This window comes from Phocoena phocoena, chromosome 17, assembly GCF_963924675.1.
Source record: "Phocoena phocoena chromosome 17, mPhoPho1.1, whole genome shotgun sequence".
In the NCBI taxonomy this organism is placed as follows: Eukaryota; Metazoa; Chordata; class Mammalia; order Artiodactyla; family Phocoenidae; genus Phocoena; species Phocoena phocoena.
Window position 1 is genome coordinate 42038300 of NC_089235.1, and position 17794 is coordinate 42056093.

Below are 17794 nucleotides of genomic sequence, written 5' to 3' on the forward strand. Positions count from 1 at the left end.
AAGCACTGAGGTGCTCTCCCAGTGCTATGTGGCTGCTTCCCACTAACTATCGATTTTACATTTGGTAGTGTATATATGTCCATGCCACTCTCTCACTTCGTCCCAGCTTACCCTTCCCCCTTCCTGTGTCCTCAAGTCCATTCACTATGTCTGCATCTTTATTCCTGTCGTACCCCTAGTTCATCAAAACAGTTTTTTTTGTTGTTGTTAGACTCCATATATATGTGTTAGCATACAGTATTTGTTTTTCTCTTTCTGACTTACTTCACCCTGTATGACAGAATCTAGGTCCATCCACCTCCCTACAAATAACTTAATTTCATTTCTTTTTATGGCTGAGTAAAATTCCATTGTATATATGTGCCACATCTTCTTTATCCATTCGTCTGTCGATGGACACCTAGGTTGCTTCCATGTCCTGGCTATTGTAAATAGAACTGCAATGAACATTGTGGTACATGACTCTTTTTGAATTATGGTTTTCTTAGGGAATATGCCCAGTACTGGGATTGCTGGGTTGTATGGTAGTTCTATTTTTAGTTTTTTAAAGAACCTCCATACTGTTCTCCATAGTGGCTGTATCAATTTACATTCCCACCAACAGTGCAAGAGGGTTTCCTTTTCTCCACACCCTTTACAGCATTTATTGTTTGTAGATTTTTTGATGATGGTCATTCTGACTGATGTGAGATGATACCTCATGGTAGTTTTGATTTGCTTTTCTCAAATGATTAGTGATGTTGAGCATCCTTTCATGTGTTCTTTGGAGATCTGTATATCTTCTTTGGAGAAATGTCTATTAAGGTCTTCTGCCCATTTTTGTTTTTGATATTGAGCTGCATGAGCTGTTTGTAAATTTTGGAGATTAATCCTTTGCCAGTTTCTTCATTGCAAGTATTTTCTCCCATTCTGAGGGTTGTCTTTTTGTCTTGTTTATGGTTTCCTTTGCTGTGCAAAAGCTTTTAAGTTTCATTAGGTCCCATTTGTTTATTTTTTTTCTTATTTCCATTTCTCTAGGAGATGGGTCAAAGAGGATCTTGCTGTGATTTATGTCATAGAGTGTTCTGCCTGTTTTCCTCTAGGAGTTTGATAGTGTCTGGCCTTACATTTAGGTCTTTAATCCATTTTGAGTTTATTTTTGTGTATGGTGTTAAGGAGTGGCTAATTTCATTCTTTTACACGTAGCTGTCCAGTTTTCCCAGCATCACTTATAGAAGAGGCTTTCTTTTCTCCACTGTATACTGTTGCCTCCTTTATCAAAAGTAAGGTAACCATATGTGCGTGGGTTTATCTCTGGGCTTTCTATCCTGTTCTATTGATCTGTATTTCTGTTTTTGTGCCAGTACCATACTGCCTTGATTACTGTAGCTTTGTAGTATAGTCTGAAGTCTGGGAACCTGATTCCTCCAGCTCCGTTTTTCTTTCTCAAGACTGCTTTGGCTATTCAGAATCTTTTGTGTTTCCATACAAATTGTGAAATTTTTTGTTCTAGTTCTGTGAAAAATGCCATTGGTAGTTTGATAGGGATTGCATTGAATCTGTAGATGGCTTTGGGTAATATAGTCATTTTCACAATGTTTATTCTTTCAACCCAAGAACATGATATATCTCTCCATCTGTTTGTATAATCTTTAATTTCATTCATCTGTGTCTTATAGTTTTCTGCATACAGGTCTTTTGTCTCCTGAGGTAGGTTTATTCCTAGGCATTTTATTCTTTTTTTTGCCATGGTAAATTGGAGTGTTTCCTTAATTTCGCTTTCAGATTTTTCCTCAATATTGTGTAGGAATGCAAGAGATTTCTGTGTGTTAATTTTGTGTCCTGCTACTTTACCAAATTCATTGATTAGCTCTAGTAGTTTTCTGGTAGCATCTTTAGGATTCTCTGTGTATAGTGTCTTGTCATCTGCAAACAGTGACAGCTTTACTTCCTCTTTTCTGATTTGCATTCTTTTTATATCTTTTTCTTCCCTGATGGCTGTGGCTAAAACTTACAAAACTATGTTCAATTTAGTGGTGAGAGTGGGCAACTTTGTCTTGTTCCTGGTCTTAGAGGAAATGGTTTCAGGTTTTCACCATTGAGAACGAAGCTGGCTTTGGGCTTGTCATATATGGCCTTTATTATGTTGAGGTAAGTTCCCTGTATGCTGCTTTCTGGAGGGTTTTTGTACTAAATGGTTGTTGAATTTTGTCAAATGCTTCTTCTGCATCTATTGAGGTGATCATATGGTTTTTCCCCTTCAATTTGTTAATATGGTTTATCACATTGACTGATTTGGGTATATTGAAGAATCCTTGCATTCCTGGGATAAACCCCACTTGATCATAGTGTATGATCCTTTTAATGTGCTGTTGGATTCTTTTTGCTAGTAGTTTGTTGAGGATTTTTGCATCAGTGTTCTTCAATGATATTGGCCTATAGTTTTCTTTCTTTGTGACATCTTTGTCTGGTTTTGGTGTCAGGGTGATGGTGGCCTTGTAGAATGAGTTTGGGAGTGTTCCTCCCTCTGCTATATTTTGGAAGAGTTTGAGAAGGATATGTTTTAGGTCTTCTCTAAATGTTTGATAGAATTGGCCTGTGAAGCCATCTGGTCCTGCTCTATTGTTTGTTGGAACATTTTTAATCACAGTCTCAATTTCAGTGCTTGTGATTGGTCTGATTATATTTTCTGTTTCTTCCTGGTTCAATCTCAGAAGGTTGTGCTTTTCTAAGAATTTGTCCATTTCTTCCCGGTTGTCCTTTTATTGGCATATAGTTGTTTATAGTAACCTCTCATGATCCTTTGTATTTCTGCAGTGTCACTTCTCCTTTTCCTTTTCTAATTCTATTGATTTGAGTCTTCTCCCTTTCTTTTTGATGAGTCTGGCTACTGGTTTATCCATTTTGTTTATCTTCTCAAAGAACCAACTTTTAGTTTTATTGATCTTTGCTATTGTTTCCTTCATTTCTTTTTCATTTATTTCTAATCTGATCTGTATAATTTCTTTCCTTCTGCTAAATTTGGAGGTTTTTGTTCTTCTTTCTCTGATTGCTTTAGGTGTAAGGTTTGGTTGTTTATTTGAGATGTTTCTTGAGGTAGAATTGTATTGCTATAAACTTCCCTCTTAGAACTGCTTTTGCTGCATCCCATAGGTTTTGGGTAGTCGTGTTTTTCATTGTCATTTCTTTCTAGGTAGTTTTTCATTTCCTCTTTGATTTCTTCAGTGATCTCTTGGTCATTTACTAGTGTATTGTTTAGCCTCCATGTGTTTTTATTTTTTACAGATTGTTTCCTGTAATTGATATGTAGTCTCATAGGGTTGTGGTCAGAAAAGATACTTGGTATGATTTCAATTTTCTTAAATTTGCCAAGGCTTGATTTGTGACCCAAGAGATGATCTATCATGGAGAATGTTCCACAAGCACTTGAGAAGAAAGTGTATTCTGTTGTTTCTAGATGGAATGTCCTATAAATATCGTCTTGTTTAATGTGTCATTTAAAGCTTGTGTTTCCTTCTTTATTTTCATTTTGGATGATCTGTCCATTGGTAAATGTGGGATGTTAAAGTCCCCTACTATGATTGTGTTAGTGTCGATCTCCCTTTTCATGGCTGTTAACATTTGCCTTATGTATTGAGGTGCTCCTATGTTGGGTGCATAAATATTTACAGTTGTTATATCTTCTTCTTGGATTGATCCCTTGATCATTATATAGTGTCCTTCTTTGTCTCTTCTAATAGTCTTTATTTTAAAGTCTATTTTGTCTGTTATGAGAATTGCTGCTCCAGCTTTCTTTGATTTCCACTTGCATGGGATATCTTTTTCCATCCCCTCACCTTCAGTCTGTATGTATCCCTAGGTCTGAAGTGGGTCTCTTGTAGACAGCATATATATGGGTCTTGTTTCTGTATCCATTCAACCAGTCTATGTCATTTGGTTGGAGCATTTAATCCATTTACATTTAAGGTAGTTATTAATATGTATGTTCCTATTACCATTTTCTAATTGTTTTGGGTTTGTTATTGTAGGTCTTTTCCTTCTCCTGTGTTTCCTGCCTAGAGAAGTTCCTTTAGCATTTGTTGTTCAAGCTGGTTTGGTGGTGCTGAATTCTCTTAACTTCTACTTGTCTGTAAAGGTTTTAATTTCTCCATCAAATCTGAATGAGATCTTTGCTGGGTAGAGTAATCTTGGTTGTAGGTTTTCCCCTTTCGTCACTTTAAATATGTCCTTCCACTCCCTTCTAGCTTGCCGAGTTTCTGCTGAAAAATCAGCTGTTAACCTTATGGGGATTCTCTTGTATGTTATGTGTTGCTTTTCTCTTTGTGCTTTTAATGTTTTTTCTTTGTATGTAATTTTTGATACTTTGATTAATATGTGTCTTGGTGTGTTTCTCCTTGGATTTATCCTGTATGGGCCTCTCTACGCTTACTGGACTTGATTGACTATTCCTTTCCCATATTGGGTAGTTTTCAACTATAATCTCTTCAAATATTTTCTCAGTTCCTTTCTTTTTCTCTTCTTCCTCCGGGACCCATATAATTCGAATGTTGGTCCATTTAATGTTGTCCCAGAGGTCTCTGAGACTGTCCTCAATTCTTTTCATTCTTTTTTCTTTATTCTGCTCTGTGGTTGTTATTTCCACTATTTTATCTTCCAGGTCACTTATCCGTTCTTCTGCCTCATTTATTCTGCTATTGATTCCTTCTAGAGAACTTTTCATTTCATTTATTGTGTTGTTCATCATTGTTTGTTTGCTCTTTAGTTCTTCTATGTCCTTGTTTAACATTTCTTGTATATTCTGCATTCTACTTCCAAGATTTTGGATCATTTTTACTATCATTACGCTGAATTCTTTTTCATGTAGACTGCCTGTTTCCTCTTCATTTGTTTGCTATGGTGGGTTTTTGCCTTGCTCCTTCATCTGCTATGTATTACTCTGTCTTCTCATTTTGCTTTACTTACTGTGTTTGGGGTCTCCTTTTCGCAGGCTGCAAGTTTGTATTTCCCGTTGTTTTTGGTGTCTGCCCCCAGTAGCTAAGGTTGGTTCAGTGGTTGTGTAAGCTTGCTAGTGGAAAGGACTGGTGCCTGTGTTCTGGTGGATGAGGCTAGATCTTGTCTTTCAGATGGGCAGTACCACGTCCGGTGGTGTGTTTTAAGGTGTTTCTGAGCTTATTATGATTTTAGTCAGCCTCTCTGCTAACGAATGGGGTTGTGTTCCTATCTTGCTAGTTGCTTGGCATAGGTTGTCCAGCACTGTAGTTTGCTGGTCATTGAGTGGATCTGGGTCTTAGCGTTTAGATGGAGATCTCTGGGAGAGCTTTTGCTGTTTGACATTACGTGGAGCTGGGAGGTCTCTGGTGGGTCAATGTCCTGAACTCAGCTCTTCTACCTCAGAGGCAGAGGCCTGACACCCGCCAGAGCACCAAGACCCTGTCATCCACATGGCTCAGAAGAAAAGGGAGAAAAAAAGAAAGAAAGAAAGAAAAAATAATAATTTATTAAGATAAGATTTTTAAAAATTATTTTAAAAAATTTAAAAGTAGTAAAAAGAAAAGAAAGAAAGAAAGAAGAGAGCAACCAAACCAAACAACCAATCCACCAATGATAACAAGCACTAAAAACTATACTAAAAAAACAAGAAAAATGGACAGACAGAACCCTAGGACAAATTGTAAAAGCACAGCTATAGAGACAGACTCACACAAAGAAGCATACACACAGACACAAAAACAGAAAAAGTAAAAAATATATATATTTCTGTATACATAAAAAAGGAAGAGAGCAACCAAATCAACAAACAAATCTACCAATGATAATAAATTCTAAATACTAAACTAAGATAAACATAAAACCGGAAACAAATTATTTGCAGAAAGCAAACCCCAAGTCTACAGTTGCTCCCGATATCCTCCGCCTCAATTTTGGGATGATTTGTTGTCTCTTCAGATATTCCACAGATGCAGGTATATCACGTTGATTGTGGAGATTTAATCTGCTGCTTCTGAGGCTGCTGGGAGAGGTTTCCCTTTCTCTTCTTTATTCACACAGCTCCTGGGGTTCAGCTTTGGATTTGGCCCTGCCTCTGCCTGTAGGTAACTCTCTGGTATCTGTTCTTCACTCAGAGAGGACGGGGTTAAAGTAGCAGCTGATTAGGGCGCTCTGGCTCACTCAGGCGGGGAGGAGGGAGGGGTACAGAATGCAGGGTTAGCCTGTGGCGGCAGAGTCCAGCGTGATGTTGCAAGAGCCTGAGGCATGCCATGTGTTCTCACGGGGAAGTTGTCCCTGGATCACGGGACCCCGGCAGTGGCAGGCTGCACAGGCTCCCAGGAGGGGAAGTGTGGATAGTGACCTGTGCTTGCACACAGGCTTCTTGGTGGCTGCATCAGCAGCCTTAGCATCTCATGCCCTTCTGTGGTGTCCACGCTGATAGCCGCACCTGGTGCCTGTCTCTGGAGCTCGTTTAGGCAGTGCCCTGAATCCCCTCTCCTCGTGCACCCCGAAACAATGGTCTTTTGCCTCTTAGGCAGTTCCAGACTTTTTCCTGGACTCCCTTCCAGCTAGCTGTGGTGCACTAGCCCCCTTCAGGCTGTGTTCACGTAGCCAACCCCAGTCCTCTTCCTGGGATCTGACCTCCAATGCCTTAGCCTGAGCTCTGAGCCCCCACCTGCCCCTGCTGGTGAGCAGACAAGCCTCTCAGGCTGGTGAGTGCTGGTCGGCTCTGATCCTCTGCTCGGGAATCTCTCTGCTTTGCCCTCTGCACCCCTGTTGTTGTGCTCTCCTCCGTGGCTCCATTGCTTCCCCCTGCCACCCCTTGTTTCCGCCAGTGAAGTGGTTTCCTAGTGTGTGGATACTCTTCCTCCTTCACAGCTCCTTCCCTCAGGTGCAGGTCCTGTCACTATTCTTTTGTCTCTGATTTTTCTTTTTTCTTTTGCCCTACCCAGGTACGTGGGGAGCTTTTTGCCTTTTGGGAAGTCTGAGGTCTTCTGCCAGCCTTCAGTAGGTGATCTGTAGGAGTTGTTCCACATGTAGATGTATTTCTGTTATATTTGTAGGGAGCAAGATGATCTCCACATGTTACTCCTCCACCATCTTGAAGGTCTCCCATCTTCTGCCCATTTTTTAATTGAATTGTTTGTTATTTTGATATTGAGCTCTATGAGCTGTTTATATATTTTGGAGGTTAATCCTTTGTCCATTGTTTCATTTGCAAATATTTTCTTCCACTCTAAGGCTTGTCTTTTTGTCTTGTTTATGGTTTCCTTTGTTGTGCAAAAGCTTTTAGGTTTCATTAGGTCCCATTTGTTTATTTTTGTTTTTATTCCCATTACTCTAGGAGATGGTTCAAAAAAGATCTGGCTGTGGTTTATGTCATAGAGTGTTTTTCCCATGTTTTCCTCCAAGAGTTTTATAGTGTCTGATCTTACATTTAGGTCTTTAATTTATTTGGAGTTTATTTTTGTGTTTTGTGTTAGGTAGTGTTCTGATTTCATTCTTTTACATGTAGCTGTCCTGTTTTCCCAGCACCACTTATTGAAGAGGCTGTCTTTTCTCCATTGTATTTTCTTACCTCCTTTGTCATAAATTAGGTACCATATGTGCGTGGGTTTATCTTTGGGCTTTCTATCCTGTTCCATTGATCTATATTTCTGTTTTTGTGCCAGTACCATAGTATCTTGATCACTGTAGCTTTGTAGTATAGTCCAAAGTCTGGGAGCCTGATTCCTCCAGCTCCGATTTTCTTTTCTCAAGATTGCTTTGGCTATTTGGACTCTTTTGTGTTTCCATAGGAATTGTAAAAATTTTTGTTCCCATTCTGTGAAGAATGCCATTGGTAGTTTGATAGGGATTTCATTGAATTTTTAGATTGCTTTGGGTAGTGTAGTCACTTTCACAATATTGATTCTCCCAATCGAAGAACATGGTATATTTCTCCATCTGTTTATGTCATGTTTGATTTCTTTCTTCAGTATTTTATAGTTTTCTGAGTACAAGTCTTTTGCCTCCTTAGGTAGGTTTATTCCTCAGTATTTTATTCTTTTTGTTGCAATGGTAAATGGGGTTGTTGCCTTAATTTCTCTTTCTGATTTTTCATTTTTAGTGTATAGGAATGCCAGAGATTTCTGTGCATTAATTTTGTATCCTGCAACCTTACCAAATTCATTGATTAGTTTTAGTAGTTTTCTGGTGGCATATTTAGAATTTTCTATGTATCGTGTCATGTCATCTGCAAACTGTGACAGTTTTACTTCTTCTTTTCCAATTTGTATTCTTTTTATTTCTTTTTCTTCTCTGATTTCCATGCCTAGGACTTCCAGAAGTTTGTTGAATAAGAGTGGTGAGAGTGGACCTCCTTGTCTTGTTCCTGACCTTTGCTTCTAAAATGTCACATAATAGGGTTGCTTTGCTCATTTTGATAGGACCTTCAGCAAAGTGCACTGTATTCTCTTGCAGGAAATGGAAACGCACCTTGTGAAGGGGTGAGCTTTCCACGAGCTTTGTGCTTTCCTTTTCTCAGCAGGGAAAGAGTCTGTATGTCAGTTGCCTGGCCTTCCTCTGGGGCTTGGTTTTTAATCTCCAGGGAGGCGAGGCCAGCAAAATGTCATCTCTTCTCTTGCTAAGGAAAGAAGCTGTGAAACAGATCTTCATTGTTTACATGCCTTAACGTTGCTTAGCACCAGCTATATCCATAACACCATGGTGAGTTTAAAATACTGCTCCATTGGAATAATTGTTAAAAGGGACTTTGATGCTCATAAATACTCCAGATAGGCATTGTGAAATTGTACCGATTTTTATCTTTAATTGGATTCATTCCCCTGAGAAAACTTAAGTTTATGGTTGTATGCCCAAATAATGCCCATCACTGATGTGGATTCTTTCTGCTATAAGTTCTAGGAATCTCTTATCTCAAAGAGGGGAAGAGAAAAGAGCTAACATATATTTAACAGCTTTTAAATATTAAGTGCTTTATCTATCTATCTATAAAATCAGTTGAGAACCCTTATGAGAGCCTTGGGAGGCAGGGAGCTTTAGACTCATCTTACATTTGAGTAACTTGATCAAGATTGTGTCCTAGGACATTTTGAAAAAGATTTATTTGATCATCTGTTTGCCAACTTAAGAACTGACCCTCTTGCTGTAACTAAACTGGAAATAGAGGAAATAATATATAGATAAGGGTTTTTGTAAGATCACTTTGGTACAGGTGCAAAAGAGACCAAGCCATGTGTTCCAGCTGAGAAGATCAGGTCAAGAGGAGGAAAATGAAAAGGAGGAAAATGGCCCAGAACACGAGCATTAACGAAAGTGAAGAGGCCTCTGCAGTCCTGGGCCCTTTTGCTTTTTTTTTTTTTTTTTTTCCTCTCGGTACGCGGGCCTCTCACTGTTGTGGCCTCTCCCGTTGCAGAGCACAGGCTCCGGACGCGCAGGCTCAGCGGTCATGGCTCACGGGCCCAGCCGCTCCGCGGCATGTGGGATCTTCCCGGACCGGGGCATGAACCCGTGTCCCCTGCATCGGCAGGCGGACTCTCAACCACTGCACCACCAGGGAAGCCCCCTTTTGCTTTGGAATGTGGATTTTTAAAGACATTTTTGGTCATATTTCTGTGAGGCTCATTTGTTTCCTGCTCTTCCTCTTGTCCCCTTTCTCCTTCTCTTTATTCAATACCTGCTGGCAAATAATAGTTCCTAAATTAGATTCCCTGTTACTTCCCAGCCTGGAGGGGAGAGAGGCACAGGCAGTACCCTCCTGGCAACTGTTTATGATATCTCCCCTTCCAGAGATTTGCTCTGTGGCTGCTTCAGTCCATTACCATCACTCCTTTTGCCCATAATGTTGGCAGCTCCCCAAGACCTAGGGAGGAAAAAACGCATCTGTAGATATGCAAACCTCAAAATCAAGACTTAGTTAATGAAATCACTTGCCCTTGCCTGTTACTGAATCCTGTCCCAGCTGGGATGGAAAAGAGCATTGGCCATGCTGTCAAAAGCACATCAGATTTCTCCACTGCTATTTCTTCCTTTCTTAACTAAAAACAAAACACCTCACACAACGATCAGACCAAAAAGAAAAAAAAAAAATGACACTGGTTGAGCACAAAGGTAGTTTGTACTGTTTTCATATTTCATGTGTTCAATCATATTTGTCTTAACAAATATGATTGGAAGTGGTACTTCTTCTTTTCCCACCTTCTGGCATGAGATTTATAGGTGAAGATAAAAATGCACTGGGCCTCCAGGAAAGGGCTCCCACTCTGCACGTATCCCTTCTCGTTGCCCTTCTCTTTCTCCTGCTAGCTTTATCTCTCTCTCTCTCTCTCTCTCTCTCTGACTCCCTCTTTCTTCAATCAGGGCTTAGAGAAATCTTTCACTCTTTTTTTGACAAGTGTCAGATAGACAGTATGAGCTCATTTAAGCTGAACTGTCTGGGGGAAAGTAAATTTGTTGAGGAGAACAGCCATTTGGATGACAAGTGCCAGGACACACAAGATGGCTCTTATCAGGCTCCCAGCTCACGTTCCAGGTGGCCTTTCTGTCTCTCTCCCCACTGTTCTTACTTGTTTACTGTTGACCGAAATGGAAACCTTGAAATACAAATGAAGTTGTTCTTGGAAGTTGCCAAGAAAAAGAGTTTGATAGTGACTCAGCCTAACAAGTCTATATCCCCCCATTATATATGCTTCTTATTACTGATGCTTCCCAGACCCGTTTGGGCACATATTTGAAGAAGCCTCTGTTGTGAGCTCTGCTAGTTGTTTAATAAACAGCCCTGTTATCTGAGCTGCAAAAATTTTGACATTTTGGGCAATCCCCAACCCTGGCTACGTTGGGCACTTCTTGCCAAGATGTGAGCAATATTCTTAATATTCTTCCCCATTTTCCTCCCAGTAAGGCTGATTTATTTTGGCTCTCACTTGCCAGACAGGGAACCTATGGACATAAATGTCATGGGAAGGTATTTAGTGGCAGGTGAGATATTTTTGGTCCATGTAAAACATTGTAAAATTCAAGACCAGGGCACCGTGGCAGGCTGTAATCTATGAATCGTTAAATTCTTAACATACCCTGAGAACAGGAAGAGAGAGATTAACCTTTGTAGACACAGGGGGAATTTCTCCTCTGAACACGCGTAATTCATGTGGCATTTGCTGTTTGCTTATGTTTGCAGTAAAATTCTTTCACTCAACCTTGCACTGTGCTGTTACTGGTCACTTAGGCCTTCTGAGAGAGCAACACAAGTTGATGTTTTAAGTACACAAACAAAGCAGATGTTTTTAATGGTGGGCATCAGTGTTTTGTGTTTTTTTTGTTGTTCAATATTTGGTTCACATGAGAACCTTTATTTTTTCCAGCCTGTAAGCTTTGGCTCTGAATTTACATGTTTTGGAGGTTTGATGTTGTTGCTAATTCAGTGATGAAATTTATTCATAGAAAAGGCTTATTGTGAGAGAAGAAATAAAGTACCAAATAGTGTAGACAACCCACACTTTTCTTTATTATTTATTTTTGCACTGAATGATATATCTGCTTGGTATTAGGAACCCCATAGTTGGGGCAAAGGCAATTGATGGCAATGTCATATTTATTTGGAGGTTGAAGTTTCATCAATAACTTCAGATGGAAATCAGAGAAAAAGACCTGTGAGCAACCCCATCTAGCTGTCACAACCCCCATGTGGCAAGATAGTACATTGTACTTCTGCTCTTCTCTCCAAGAGCTTTTGGGACTTTAGCACATGATTTATTATTATTATTAAAGACTTTATTTTTTAAGAGCAGTTTTAGGTTTGCAGCAACATTGAGAGGGAGATACACAGAGATTTCCCATATATCCACTGCCCCCGTGCATGCATAACCCACCCCATGAACAACAGCACTCCCCAGAATGGTAAAAACGTCACCAAGGATTAGCCTTCATTGATGCATCATTAGCACGCAAAGTCCAGAGTTTACCTTAGGGTTCACTCTTGATATTGTACATTCTGTGAGTTTGGACAAATATATAGTGGCAGATATCCATCATTACAGTATCATACAGAAGATTTTCACTGCCCTAAAAATCCTCTGTGCTCTGCCTCTTCACCTCTCCTTGCCCCTACCCCTGGCAACCATGATCTTTCTAGTATCCGCATAGTTTTACCTTTTCCTGAATGCCATATAGTTGGAATCATACAGTATGTAGCCTTTTCAGATTGTCTTCTTTCGTTTAGTAATATGCATTTAAGTTTTCCCCGTCTTGTCCTGGCTCAATTACTTATCCCTTTTTAGTACTAAATAATATTTCATTGTCTGTATGGCCCATAGTTTGTTTATCCATTCACTTACTGAAAGAGATCTTGGTTGCTTCCTAGTCTGAGCAGTTATGACTAAAGCTGCCATAAACATCTGTGTGCAGGTTTCCGTATGGATATAAGTTTTCAACTCTTTTGGGTACATACCTTGGGGCATGATTGCTGGATTTTGTCGTAAGAGTATATTTAGTTTTGTAAGAAACTGCCAAAGTGCCTTCTGAAGTGGTTGTATCATTTTGCATTTCCACCAGCAGTGAATGAAAGTTCTTGTTGCTCCATATCCTTGCCAACATTTGGTGTTGTCAGTGTTTTAGATTTTGGCTATTCTAATAGGTTTATAGGGTTATCTCATTGTTGTTTTAATTTGCATTTCCCTGATGACATATGATGATGAGTAGAATCTTTTCATATATTTATATGCCACCTGTATATCTGAGGTGTTTGTTAAGGTCTTTGGCCCATTTTTATATTGAGTTTTTGTGTTTTTTTTATTGTTGAGTGTTAGGAATTCTTTGTATATTTTGGATAACAATTCTTCATCATATGTGTCTTTTTTCCCCAATCTGTGTCTTGTCTTATAATTCTCTTGGTGTTATCTTTCACAGAGCAGAATTTTTAATTTTAATGAAGTCAAGTTTATCAATTATTTCTTTTATGGATCGTGTCTGTGATGTTGCATCTAGAAAGCATAGCTATAACCAAAGTCATGTAGGTTTTCTCCTATGTTATCTTCTAGGAATTTTAGAGGTTTGTATTTTACATTTAAGTCTATGATACATTTTGAGTTAAGTTTTGTGAAGGGTATAAGGTCTGTGTCTAGATTCATTTTTTTGGTATGTGAATGTCCAGTTGTTCTAGCTTCTTTTGTTGAAGAGGCTATCTGCTCCATTGTATTGCCTTTGCTTCTTTGTCAGAGATCAGTTGACTATACTTATGAGCCTATTTCTGGGCTCTCTATTTTGTTCCATTGGTCTGTTTGTCTGCTCCTGCACTAATACCACACTGTTTGATTACTGTAGCTTTGTAATAAGTCTTAAAGTTGAGTAGTGTCAGTCCTTCGGCTTTGTTCTCCTTCAATATTATGTTGGTTATTCTTAACACTTTATTTTTGACAAGTTTAGATTTATGGATTTTAAGGACATACCAGATTAACAGATGTAGTAATGATAGAGGGCATTTTTGACATTGAGGGAAGAGACAAGAAAACTAAAGTGTAGCCACAAAACTGGATTGCCGTACCTACAACGGTGGAAATTCATAAGAATAACATTGAGTCACCCAGAAAAGTTGTATTGTGTCTTCTTTTTAAGAAACAGAGTAGGGGAACTGAAGGCCCAGTAAAAGTGTTGTAGCAAGAAAGGAAGTGGATCAGGGCTCTCCAAAGAAACAGAACTAATAGGATCTATCATCTATCTATCTATCACCTATCGTCATCTGTCTAACCTTATTTATTAGTACAAGGAATTGGCTAATGCAATTATGGAGGCTGATTAAGTCCCAAGAGCTGCAAGCTGGAGACCCAGGAGAGTTATGTCTGAAGGGCCAAGTACCAGGAGACCCAATGTTGTAGTTCCCACCCAAAGGCTGCAGGCTCAGGACCCAGGAGGAGCCAATGTTTCAGTTTCAGTCTGAAGGCAGGAGAAAACTGATGTTCCAGTTTGAAGGCAATCAGGTAGGAGAAATTCTCTCTGACTTGGGGAGAGTCTGTCATTTTATTTTATTTAGAACTTTAACTGATTGGGTGAGACCCGCTCATATTAATCTTATCCAGAAACACCCTCACAGAAATACCCAGAATAATGTTTGACCAAATATCTGGCACCTCATGGCCCAGTCAAGTTGACACTTAAAGTCAACCACCTCAGCCCTCTTTCTCATCATCAGGGCTGTCTGATGAGACAGAGATAAGGAGATGTCTTCCTATCTCTGGACAACAGGTGGCTGCTAAGAAGGTCCAGGAAAAGGAGACGGATGGTATCATGTTATGGGCCCACTAGTCCAGGGCAAAGACAGTAAATCCAGCCCTGATAGGAGAATGCTTGGTTCTGGGAAATAGGTAGATTAGCTTCTAAATTATGTAATTCATTCATTCATTCATTCTTTTTTTTTTTAATTCCAGCCTCAATTCATATATTACTTCCTTGGGGGGCTGTCCCTAGACAGTGTCTAAAGTAGTCCTTTCAGCTGCTCTCATTTATTCATTCACAAAAATTTATTGAGGGCCTGCACTGTGAAAGGCATTGAGGATTCAACAATGACTGTGGGTAACAGACAAGGACCCTGCCCTGGTGCATCTTATACAATAATGGGCCCAGATAGAAACAAATGAACAGATAAAGAATGTAATTTCTGATAGTGTTATATGCAGTAACAAATAAAACAGGTTAATGCAGTAGAGTGTAGACTTGGGCACAGTGGTGGTTACATTAGCTATACTGGCCAGGGAAGGCCTTTCTAGAACATCACATTCAGCTTGGATTTGAGTGATGAGAAGAAACTGTCCATTCAGAAACCTGGGGGAAGAGACTCTTGGGCAGAGGTAACAACTAGTGTGATAGCACAACAGGGAGAATCATTTGACCTATTCTAGACACTGAACAGAAGCTGATGTGCCTGCGACAGAGGGAGCAAGGGGGAGAGAGGTAGGAAGTGGCTAGCAGAGAGGTTGGCAGTGCCACATCTTCATAAAAGGTCATAGAGGCCTTGGTTTGGAGCTTGCATTTTACCCTAATGGAAATGGGTTTTAACTAGAAGAGTAGTATAATCTGATTATGATTTAGCAAATCACTGACCTCTGGGTGGGACACGGATTATGGGGAGCAGGAATGGAAGTAAGAAGACCAGACATTTAGGAAAAGCTGTTGCAAGTGTCCAGGTGAGACATTATGATACCTGGATTATGGTAATAGCAGTGGAGATGTTGGGCCGTGGTCAGATTTGGCTGTTAAGTAGGCAGAGTCTTCAGGGCTTGCTGATGGATTGGATGTGGGAGGTGAAGAAAATAAAGGATTCACAGGTTAATGTTAGGTTTTAGTTTCTTAATGGCATTTATTTTAATTTGAAATTATCTTGTTTATTTATTTGTATACTTCTTTGCTGGTTTTCTCCTTCCGCCAGGCTATAGGTACAGTGAAAGAAGGAACCTCGCTTATCTTATTAGATACTAAGGAATTGCCTTAGCCTCAGCATCTACAACAGTGCCTGATGCCTTGAATGTGTGCATATATAAATATTGATTGAATATTTTGTATGGACCAGGCCTGTCTTAAGGCTGAAGTACAAAGGAGGACAAGAAAGAAATGACCTCTACAGACATGTAGCCTGCATTCTGGTGGAAGAGATAGATAACAAACATGTAAACCAAGTTGTTTCAGATTTTGATAAGTGCTGTGTTGAAAAAAGGATAAACAGGGTGGTTAAGGAAACACATCTTCTTTAGTTCTTTTGTTGTTCTACATATGTTCACTAGATCGTAACTTCCATGAAAGCGAGGTCTAGGTCTTATATTCTTTGTATAGTGCTAAGCAGATAATATGTCCCCAGGAAATACAGGTCATGCCTGGAACCCATGCTTGGTTCCTGGTGTGCCTTAGGTACCTGTTTTGTTATCTGTGCAATGTGACCAGCTAAGGAAAGTGGCCAAGCCTCTCCTTTCTTATGTAGGTCAGCAATACTTAGACCTGTGGATCTCTTCCTGGACAGGCCTGTGTATTTACACTAACTGCTCCCCTGGCTTTGGTTGTTACTAGGCATGGGCAGTCCACCTATGGACTCGTGTAACCACACACAGCCTTGCTGCAAATTTAGCAGAAGGCGGTGCCTCAAGGTCAGTAGGGAAGAATTAAATCTGTAAGGGGAATACACTTAGGCCAGTAAACACAGAGCACCAGAAAATAGTGCCCAAAGGGATCTGAGGAGCATCTGCATGTTTATTAAGAAGCAAAGAAAACGCCTCCTCTTCCTCTATTAAAGGAACGCACTTAGACCTCCTCTTATGAACTCGTTTCCTCTATGGCATCTGCTTTGAGCAGAAGATTTTCAAATGAGCGTTGTTTGCCCTTAAGCAATCACTTCCCTCAGATAAGGATGCAAAATCAGGGGAAATTTTTCACTAGGTTATTGGTCAGCTATCAAAACGAAAACTGAAAAATCTTCCCCGACTGGAGTAAGCATGGAATACTTTGGTAGCACAGCATTTTTCACTTGTCCATTTACAAACTGCTGTATTCATTTTAGCCAGAACAGACTTTTTGTTTGTCAGGTTGTCGATACATATTTATTCATGCTTCCTGTATACTGGTCCTCCACTGGGAAGCATTCCCCACACTTTGCCTTCTTGTTACTCTTCCTGTGCCTGTGTTTTTCATAACTCAAGGTCACTGGCCCATTTAGTATCTTGAGGAGGAAAGGGAAAGCAAAGCTGATCAGAAAGCAGACCGGGAAGAGGTGAGTCACGGCGATTCTTATGCTGTGGAAGTGTGAACTTAGCAGAATGCTAAGCAGACAGTAGATACTCAATTCATAATGAATGGTTTGATGGTTTCAGTGAATGGTGCCCCGTGGAGTGAATGTTTTCTTGCAAAGCACTATGGTCAGAGGTCTCTTCATTTTGGTTTAGATCATAAACGAGTGTAGAGAACCGCCCATGTATGGACCCTCTGCTAGAAGTGAGGCAGGACACTGAGATCCACCTGACACACTATCTGTCCTCTGGGGCCTCAGTTTTGAGTGCAGAAAAGATGTGAACATGAACATTATATCTCAAGGAAGCATGTACTTAGAGAAATATGAAGTCTTGTGAGAACACAAGGGAGGGAGATATTCATACTTTTGGGGGGAATCCAGGCTTCACTAGATATCCTTCTGTACACTTTCCCCCAGATTTTAATTTTGAGTATTCCTCTTGGGTTATTAGTTTTCTCTAGCTTGTGGCAGACCTCATCAAGACTGGTACATGTGCTTATGTTTGCTTTTATCAGATAATCTTCTACCTGCTTTGAGTTTACCCTTTGTTTCCAATTACTTAACTTCTGAGTTATTTGCACAGTAGGGTCAAACATCCTGAATGTTACTCTTTTATTCCGACCCAAATGAAAATCACTAATGCAAAATTGTATTAACAAATGAGTATGACTAAAATCACCATTGCGGACTTCCCTGGTGGCGCAGTGGTTAAGAATCCGCCTACCAACGCAGGGGACACGGGTTCAAGCCCTGGTCCGGGAAGATCCCACATGCCACAGAGCAACTAAGCCCGTGTGCCAGAACTATTGAGCCCGCGCTCCAGAGCCCGCAGACCACAACTGCTGAGCCCGTGTGCCACAACTACTGAAGCCCACGTGCCTTGAGCCCATGCTCCGCAACAAGAGAAGCCACTGCAATGAGAAGCCCGCACACCGCAACGAAGAGTAGCCCCCGCTCACCGCAGCTAGAGAAAGCCCGCACGCAGCAATGAAGACCCAACGCAGCCATAAATAAATAAATAAATTTAAAAGAAAATGTTAAAATCACCATTGCTAGGGTAGT

The 17794-nt window shown here is 40.2% G+C and overlaps 1 protein-coding gene across 1 annotated transcript in view; it reads left to right on the forward strand.

The window, feature by feature from the left end:
• CPQ (carboxypeptidase Q) overlaps nucleotides 1-17794 on the forward strand; it is a 369106-nt gene that overhangs the window by 54032 nt on the left and 297280 nt on the right. The window lies entirely within an intron of this gene.